Below are 9,700 nucleotides of genomic sequence, written 5' to 3' on the forward strand. Positions count from 1 at the left end.
TTTTTCATTGCCTTTTCATATTTTTTTATTTCCTATTTCAACATTGAAACATTGTATGCTATATACTCATCAATGTCACAGTGGTACCTCAATGCTTCCTTTTTTATTCAGGTTTTCATTTATTTCCTTTGACCCAGACTGCACTTTGCTAGGTTTTACCTTCACATATTAAATTTTAATTAGTTCATTTGGTCAACTTACTGCTTATTATTTAAGCGGTCTCATAGGCTATACATTTATTATTCCAACCCAATGTGGATTAGAGTTATTTCTGATTAAGATAAACTCTCCCTGTAAAGTATATTCTCAGATTCATAATTCATAATAATAAGTTACAATTAATCACAAAGACAAACTGGAAAGTGTCCCCAAATGCTTGCCAGAAAAATATATACACAGTATACTTTGCATCCTTAATATATGTAATATAGCATATGAATTTTATATTTCCAGCAAAGCACAATAAGATCTTTAAATATTAGACTACAGAGTTGTACATATTTTTTTTTTCAAACCCATATTTGCAAAGAGACACCATAATAAATCTAGAGGACTTGAAAAGGAAAAGCTTTTGAAGAAAATTTTGTGTGCACCTTTGGAAGTCAGACAGACTGAGATTACATAGCCAAGGGTGAACTTCCCAAAGCCAGCTGCAAATCCCAGGTGAAGCGTATGTAGAGCTGCTCTGGCAGAGTCGAATGCAGAGTCAAAACAAATCCTGACATCAGCTGAAGGAGATTAATTTGGCCCTGGCAGTCAGAGTGGGATTACATCAGCTTTGGCATTCACAGCTCATTTCTGAAGAGATGCAGTTTTTGGGGTACACAGTATTAAGCGTAGTTTCAATCAAGTAGGTAACAACAAAGCCAAACGCTTACAACAACTGTTCAGTGAAATCCAAAGATAAAGAAAGTCTGCAAACCTACACATTCGCACATTTTGTATATTAGAACAGATGCCAACCTCTTTCTGCATGAAACCCAAGGAAAAAATTGTACTGCGCAAATTTGCAAACATACCCTGTATTTCATATCAAGTCATAACACTTGATCCTACAGCTCTACCCAAACCGAAGTCTATGCTATAATATCCTGCTGCTGTAAAGCTTTACATATCCCATAATGATAGTTTGCTACAGCTACTGATGCCTCTTCCTCTGCTGTCCATGACGATGACCATTTGCATCTAGCTACTGTGTGCTACTTCACTTTGCTCAGATTGATGCTCTACACACAATACTACTAGAAGTTTAGTATTCAAGCTACAATTATTGAGGAAAATGATTTCTTATCTACATTTATGATGGAAGCAGAATAGCAAAGATTGGGTGCAGCTCTTGAGTCAGGCACCATCTAACCAGATGACTTGGTAATGCGATTACTAAGCCTGGTAATCATTAAAATAACGCATGAAGCCCTTTTATTTCTTTTTGACTTAGTCTGATTACTTGTGCTCTAATATCAAATGTATGGCAGAGGATTTATTTTTTTTCTCCAAATTGGCAGGTTTTTAAGTAGGTTTTGTTGGGTTTTATCTGTTAATAGTCGGCTTACAGCAATAAGATTGGGCTGTTTGTTATTCAGAGGATTGTGCCCACCAGTTATTGGCCGGTTCAATGCACTTACAAATGCCAAGTAGAATGTGCTGTGTGAAAAACAAGGCTGCGTAAAATTGTCCACATTACTGGCCTACAGACAATCTTCAGAGGAATACAGACTATTGTTGCTGAAAATACTCAGTAAATAAAGAAGAGTCTTGAGCCATCACCATACATGAACTTCAAACATAGAGGTCTTTTACTTACACCAACTGGTGGAGTCCCACGTGCTCTTCTTCATGCAGCACAGCAGACTGAAGAAATCTAACAGAAAGCTTCCTTTAATCAGCAAGCTCATTTACATATAATGACTACAAAGCATTTCAAACACACCAACCAACATACAGATAAATGGTATACTCCAGAAACACACCTCTTTGTTAGGTATTATGTAAGGCCCAAAATAGTTAATCATTAAGACTTATGGGTGATTCCTTAGTTAAAAGAAATAACATTCTTATACATAAATTGTTATCAGATAACAAAATATAAAGGCAAGTGTCATATATGATCTCATTTTCTAATTTGAAAGTGCTGATACAAATGTCGGGATGTCCTAGTTAAACAAGCAGGCACTTTCAAGAACATTTTTCTCTTACCCTGTAGCTTTTAGTTGCTTTTGTTCTCCAAACGGTCAAAGATAAGTGACATTTGAATCTGGTAAGATATTTTAGTGCACAAGCATTTGAAATCAAGACAAACTCATTTTAAGCCTTCATACCTAATCTTTAATGTTCAATGCTTTCTAGAGAATTCACAAAATGAATAAATAAATTAAGCCATTGATTTTACTGAATGGTTTAGAAGAGACGTGAAGAATGTCCTGTATTATTTTTCAAGACATTTTGACGTGTTAATTAAATAAAGACTGTTACATAAAGACATGGCGTTACTACCTTAATGTTGAGCGTTCAGGGAATGGATGTATGTATCCATTGCAAAATGACTATACCACCCAATAAAATGATCTTTAAAGCTAGTTTTCTGGTCAGTAAGTTCAAGAACATCTTTTGTTTTCCAAAAATGTATTGATATCATAAAAGCTAAAAAATGCTGTAGGCAAGCACTTAATAAATTTCACCAATAGTATAAATACCTGATTCAAATAAATAAGGTAGTGATTAGCTGAGCTAGGTGCGGTGTGCTTTGCTGCCTTAAACAAGTAAATATTTCAGTATAACCACAAATACTTTGAGAAGAGAAGAGGTTTGAAACGGGTATGCTAACACACTTAAAATCTTAGTTTTGTTTTCACAAAAGCATGGGCAGCCAGCAATAGCAAATCAAACTGAATTTTCAAGGTTTGATGTATAAGCTGTTATAAAGAAATTTGAAGAATCTAGATGTTATAAGTCTGAATTTAGGTGCATTTGCCATCTGTTCTGTAGAAAATGTTTGAATTTATTAACTATTTGTAAATATATTTAAACATTTTAAGTCGTTAGGCTGCCATTTCTGGATTCTCTTGGACACCTGCATTGTTTGGACAGTCAGAATTGGTGACTAGAAGTGTCACTGGGGTTCCTCTGTAAAATGGCAGTACCTACGTCTTCAAGCAGCCCTTGGTGCATCAAAGACATCCTCAAAAAATTCTCGTTAATTTGAGCATTTTCTTCTTTCTTTTCCCTGACTACAAATTTGCATTTCTCTAGTAATGTTTCTTCATCTCCTGGGTATACTTTTCTCACAGTAGTTCTTGGGTTTCTCAACATATTCATAATTCTAGACAAATTGAAGACAGAAAACCCAGCAGAAGACCCAAAAACCTATGAGCAACTAATGAACAGTATTTAAAGGTCGCTTCCATTAGAGGAAGAAGGTAATCCAGTGAAGAACTTGCAAAAAATCTGAAAGAATAATTGACCATGTTATAGAAATGGTCTTGTAGGAAAGGTAGTTAGAAGACCATTCTTGCAGAGTAGCAAGAGATACAACAGATTGTTGTATGCGGAAGAGTTAAAAAGTGTTAGAATTTCTTATGGAGGAATGAATCCAAATTAGGGATTTTTGGTTCACAAAAACTTCAGTATGTCAGTAGAGTTAGTAAGTTAGTCTGCAGCCTTTTATGAAGCACTGTGATGGTTCTGTCATGGTCTGGGAGTGCATTTCAACCAATCTTTTCAAAATGAATGCAATGTTGACTGCTGAGAAATATAAGCAAATTTTAATTTATTGCCCATACCTTCAGGAAAATGAATTATTGACAAAAATATAGTCTTTCAACAAGATATTGATTACAAGCATACTGTAAACAAAGTTAACTTCTACTTGGAGAGGAAGCTTGTCAATAGAATATTTATAGTATTGACTGACAGTCTATGAGCCCTGACCTCAATATAAATGAACCTTATATGGGATCGCTTGGTCAGGGATTTTGGCAAATCCTCCAAACAAAGGTGTGTGAGCTCTCATTGCTGCACATCCATGCTCCCTATGTCTTATACCAAACAAAATAGATCTGTTAAAATTGTTTCAAAACTGTTTCAAATTAAAATGGTAAGAAATCTTTATGTCAAGGCTCTAGAAACCCATTTGCTCTGATCATTTGCTACATAAATTTAGATCTAAAAAAATACCTGTGAGAGACGAGCTTCGTAGGAATTTTATTTTTTCCCTTAAACATCATTTATGATATTCATAATTTAGTCCATATGTTCACTCAAGGAACTTAGTGGTTAAATGGAACGGTAAACAGCACACAGTGATTCTTTTTTTGGAACTCTGATGGGAGATCATGAGATGAAGCTTGCAAAGAATATCTTTCTCCCTGAACAGATGCAGTATATTAGATTGGAGAGGTAGGGAATGAACAAAATGAAAACAGGGCAATAGGATATTACATGTCTTTGCCAGGTCAAATTTTCACCGATTTCTTATATTTGTGATTATTTCATATACTGTAATTAGTTTTGTTTCCTCTTTTTCCAAGCAATTGCAGTCTCTTAAGAATGGATCTTTGTGAAACACGATTTTACTGTAATGCATAAAATGTTTGTGAAACTTTAAAACAGATTTGCATCCATAAGCATGACATGGGAAAAGTGTAACACTGGGTTTGGCACTATGGCAGAGTGGAATCTGAACCAGCTACTTAGAGGATAAAAATTCTCCCATTTTTAGTTCATAGAGTGACTTTCATGGCAAACACTCTCAAACTCTTGACAACCATACATCATAAATATCTTGACGTGAAGTCACAGCATTGGTGACATTTGAACCTGGGTCTTTTTAAGTCTGTCTACTTAACTATAAGCCCAAACTGAAGTTGTGCTACAAGATGTTCATGCATGGGGTTTCTTTACGTTTGCTGACTGGTTTAGTGTATGTGTCTAGTCTTATGGATCCTAGTATAGAAAATCTTAACCTAACTTTGATTTGTTCTGTGAGCTGAATGACCCCTTCTGAACTAGATCTGCTGCTTTGGTATAGTGTATGCAGTGACAACACTTTGACAGGACAGACTTATATTTCCCACCGAGCTTTGCTCAAGTGAATAGTTTCACGTCCTCACATCACCGAGTGTGGTTGCTGTATCTAATTGATGGCTGCTTTTCGTGACAATAATAGAAGAATAACTAGTTATTATTTCTTTATTGGTAAGTAATGAGGGGGAGGGAATGGTGGTGGGCTCCTTGGTAATGTCCACCGTTACCGCCAAGAAACTCTTTCATTAGGAAGTTTTTATATTTTTATTTGGTGGTTACCACCGCAGCCGCTGCAGTGATGTACTGTATGTCTCTCCAGTTCTGAGCAGGTTAACCCTTAAGCGAAGAATTTCCATAAATTACGAGCACAAAAGCAACAAAAGTCAGATGTGCGGTGAGGAGGCAGAATGGAACCGGAGATGGCTGTGCTTGAAATCTGGAAACAAACCTAATAATTCATTGTTCGCTCCCATTGGGTGGACTCCACACAGTTATTTATATGCAATGCCGCCCGCGTGTTCTACATGGCATCTCGGATCTGATGGCTGTAAAAGCATGGGCCGCATTAGGCTATGAAGTATTTATTGCAGTGTTAATTAAATAAAAGCATATTATCATCTTCCTAAATTCAACAGTCGTGTTCCTTTTAATTATATTAAAACAGAAAATCTCTTATGCACTAATTGAATTTCATAATGAAAAGCATATGTAATGGAAATTTTAATCAAAACAAATCGCAGAGTGGTTTTAAAGATTTTTGAACATTATGGAACTTCTGTCTTAGTTGTTATTATGGATACCAAAGCTGCCAGATTAGTCTCAAAACTCCTGACCTTTGAGCACCGTATATTATTTCTGAGCTGATAGGCCACCCCTGCATACCATTTGGCTAACCCGTTAACTTCAAAGTGACTGCTTGGATCGCAGCCCAAGACCATGACAGACTGGCTGCCAGCCCATTGCTTGACAGCCTGGCGTGAGGCCCAAAAACCTGGCTGACAGGCCTCTTCTATTTGGTCTGATGAATGGTTCCTGGCAATTCACTATGCATTCTAACTTTCGGCATGGATATTGTTCTGTTGCAAAGCATACAAGAACTTCCAGGCTGCTGGTCTCTGCCGGATACGTTGGCTACAAGTTCACACCCAGGGTGCTGCCTTTTTTGTAATTTTACTTTTTCAGCAGGCAAATTATTGATTCTTTTTTTGCCAGCATGACGCATCTTGTTCTCCAAGCAGAATCATGAGGCAGGAGATTGTGGCCATCAATTTATCATCCATGTATTCTCCATCTTCTGTTTGTTATTGCTCTCAGGTGGAGGACAAAGTACTTGATGCACTTGGACAAAGTCTTTCAAAAGAAAAGAGCTATATGGCTTGATTGATGTAGGTGTCTCATTCTAACATCACAAAATATGTGTAAAAGATACAGGAACTACAAAAAAGGTGCTATTATTATTGTTTTAATTTTTTTTTTATTAAAAAAACACCTCTTTTTACTGAATAGCATCCAACAATGTCCTGGCAGGTGTCAAACAATTGTTGTTGATGGCAACATGCTTTTATTAGCATTTCCCTGCAAGTGTGTTGTTTCTTGTCAGATTTATGAATGGAACTCTCAGCACTGAAGAGTTTAAACTGTCAGTATGTAGCTTTGAAATGTTCATTTTTGTTTGGCATTCTGATTTACTTGCATTATCTAAAAGCTTTCATTGCTGCCTTTTTCCGTATAGAACTTTGAGAATGGTTAAGAAGCTGGAACAGTAAGGTTACTGGGCTTGTTTGTAATCTAGCATTTCAGCTTTCAATTGAAATGGTGAACAGGCAAATATTGAATGTTTAAAGAAAACAGGCTAATTCTGAAATGGTGGAATGCATTCTATCGGCAAGACAAGGCCACACAAGAAAAACACAGCTATGACAAGCTTGAGTGATGAAGAGGAATGCTTGCTGGTATGGCTAAGAGGTTCTGCAGGCTCAGGCCTCCTTCTTAAGAAATTTACCCATACATGATGAGTAGGCTGTTCCAAGCCATTGTTTGTGAAATACCAAAGTGTTGCCTTAAAATATGGTCACTGCACAGTATGCTGTCGATATGAGCTGTGCCCAAGTGTAAAGTCTGCTTTTGGTTAGTGCAAAGCCAATATCTGCTGCAAATAAGAAATTATTGGTGCAAAATTTGGAAGATATGGAAAATATTTTTCCAAATTTACTAGATTCAGCTTTGTTCTTAGCTTTAAAGACTGCCCAGGAGATCATTGGCTGTCCTTTACCCTCTCTGGGTGAACTGCACCGCTCTTGCTGCCTCGGGAAAGCACAAAATATCTTAAAAGACTCCTCACACCCCGCTCATGACATGTTCCAACTGTTGTCATCAGGCAAAATATATAGGAACATCAACACAAAGACTAATAGACTGAATAACAGTTTCTGCCCTGTTGCTATTAGGGCACTGAATGCCACCTAATCACCTCCAATGCAGCAGTGCAATAGATGACATTATGTGCAATAGTGTTCACGTGCAATTAGATAGATAGATAGATAGATAGATAGATAGATAGATAGATAGATAGATAGATAGATAGATAGATAGATAGATAGATAGATAGATAGATAGATAGATAGATAGATAGATACTTTATTAATCCCAATGGGAAATTCACATTCTTCAGCAGCAGCATACTGATACAATAAATAATATTAAATTAAAGAATTAAGGTCTTATGTTGAATATCTGTGTTCTAACTCATTTCTTATCTTATCCTTTCCTAATTATATTTATTTATATTTCTTTGACACTGCAGGGACTGCACCTAATTTCATTGTATTTGTTACAATGACAATAAAGATTTCTGATTCTAATCCCAGTGCCAAAACTGAATACAATTTGTTTCTGATGGAGATCATGGTAATCAACAACAACAACAGCATTTATATTTATAGCACATTTTCATAAAAAAAAGTAGCTCAAAGTGCTTTACATAATGAAGAAAAGAAAAATAAAAGACAAAATAAGAAATTAAAATAAGACAACATTGTTAACATAAAAAAAGAGTAAGATCCGATGGCCAGGGGGGACAGAAAAAACAAAAAAAAACTTCAGACGGCTGGAGAAAAAAATAAAATCTATAGGGGTTCCAGGCCACGAGACCACCCAGTCCCCTCTGCGCATTCTACCTAATATAAATGAAATAGTCCTCTTTCTATTTAGGGTTCTCACGGAAGGACTTGATGATGATGGTCATGCAGACTTCTGGCTTTTAATCCATCACTGTTGGAACATCACGGTGTTTAATGTCCATGAGCCATCTAAACATCTTGCTAATCTTGCTCATCCAGGGCAGAAGTGCAGTGCAGCAGAAGCCCAACCCAGAAGTCATTTAGTGGTGTTTTATTTTATGAAACATTTTTGATTGAAGCAGAAATACTGTACATACAGTAGTATGTCTACTACTTTCATTTCACTAATTCCAAAGATGTCATAGATGAAGAAGGACATTTCAATTTTCTTGTTGAAACTAATTTTTCATATTTCGTTAATTAGATGTTCTGTGTTCAATGTTATGTTTAATTTGTCGTTGGACACACCAAGAGGTTAACATACTTCAGATTTTAACTTATAAGCATAGAATAGGGCTAAAAATAACGAAATATCAAGAAACCAAACAAAGAAAACCTTTGCATTTGAATTGGTGGATTAAGATAGATTTGTGTTTATACCGAGAGCTGGAAGACAGATTGATTCGTTGATTTTTGAGAAGATTGTCAAGATGAAGCTGAAATATTTGTATTATATAGTAAAAAAAAGTGGATTTTCTAAATGTGATGGAATTAAAAAGCACTTCATTGCTTGCATCATGCAAATTAACAATTACCAAGTTATGGACATGCTGTTTTTTTACTTCTCTACTATTAATCCAAACGTGGCACTGAAATGCAAAGCTAGAACTATGAAGTATGGCCATACTGTATAACTTCTAGAAATTAAAAAAAAAATGGTAAAAATGTTACATTTTCCAAGTCTAACAGTAAAGAAGCATTTTGTAGATTTTTTAACATTATTAACCTGTTTCCGGTGTTGATTATTTGCTGACAATGTAACATGCATTTGAATTATTTCTACTGCCCATTTTTTTGCAGCTTAGAGTTATGTCCTTTACTGCTTTTGTAAATTGTCTTTTTTAAAATCCTATAGAGAATAAACCAGTGATTGGATAATGTTTTAATAGATATTGTAGAAAGATCAATGGGAAACTGAGCAATACATTTAAAAGATAATAAAGTTCTGTAATAGCTCTTCTGTAATTTCTGCAACACAGTAACAGTAAACACATATAACTAAAAAAATCTCTTTTTCTTTGTTTTATTGTATACTTCACATTCATAATTATCACTTAAAGCAGGAATTACACATCACATATCAAACTAGGTTAAAGTATACAAAACTCTGCATTAAAGTTCATGATATGCAGTGTAAATGGACAGCATATCACATAAACAAAGAAAACAAAGAGAGAGAAGGCATACATACAATGTACTGTATATGTACGTGTAGGTATAATACATAGAAATAAGTGTACATATTTTAGGGGTGTTTTTATAATTAGGATCATTTTTAAAGTGATTTTTTCAGCAAACCTGGATACATTTTTATAATGACAGATAAATCATTTATTTAT

The sequence above is a fragment of the Erpetoichthys calabaricus genome, chromosome 18 (genome assembly GCF_900747795.2).
Source record: "Erpetoichthys calabaricus chromosome 18, fErpCal1.3, whole genome shotgun sequence".
In the NCBI taxonomy this organism is placed as follows: domain Eukaryota; kingdom Metazoa; phylum Chordata; class Cladistia; order Polypteriformes; family Polypteridae; genus Erpetoichthys; species Erpetoichthys calabaricus.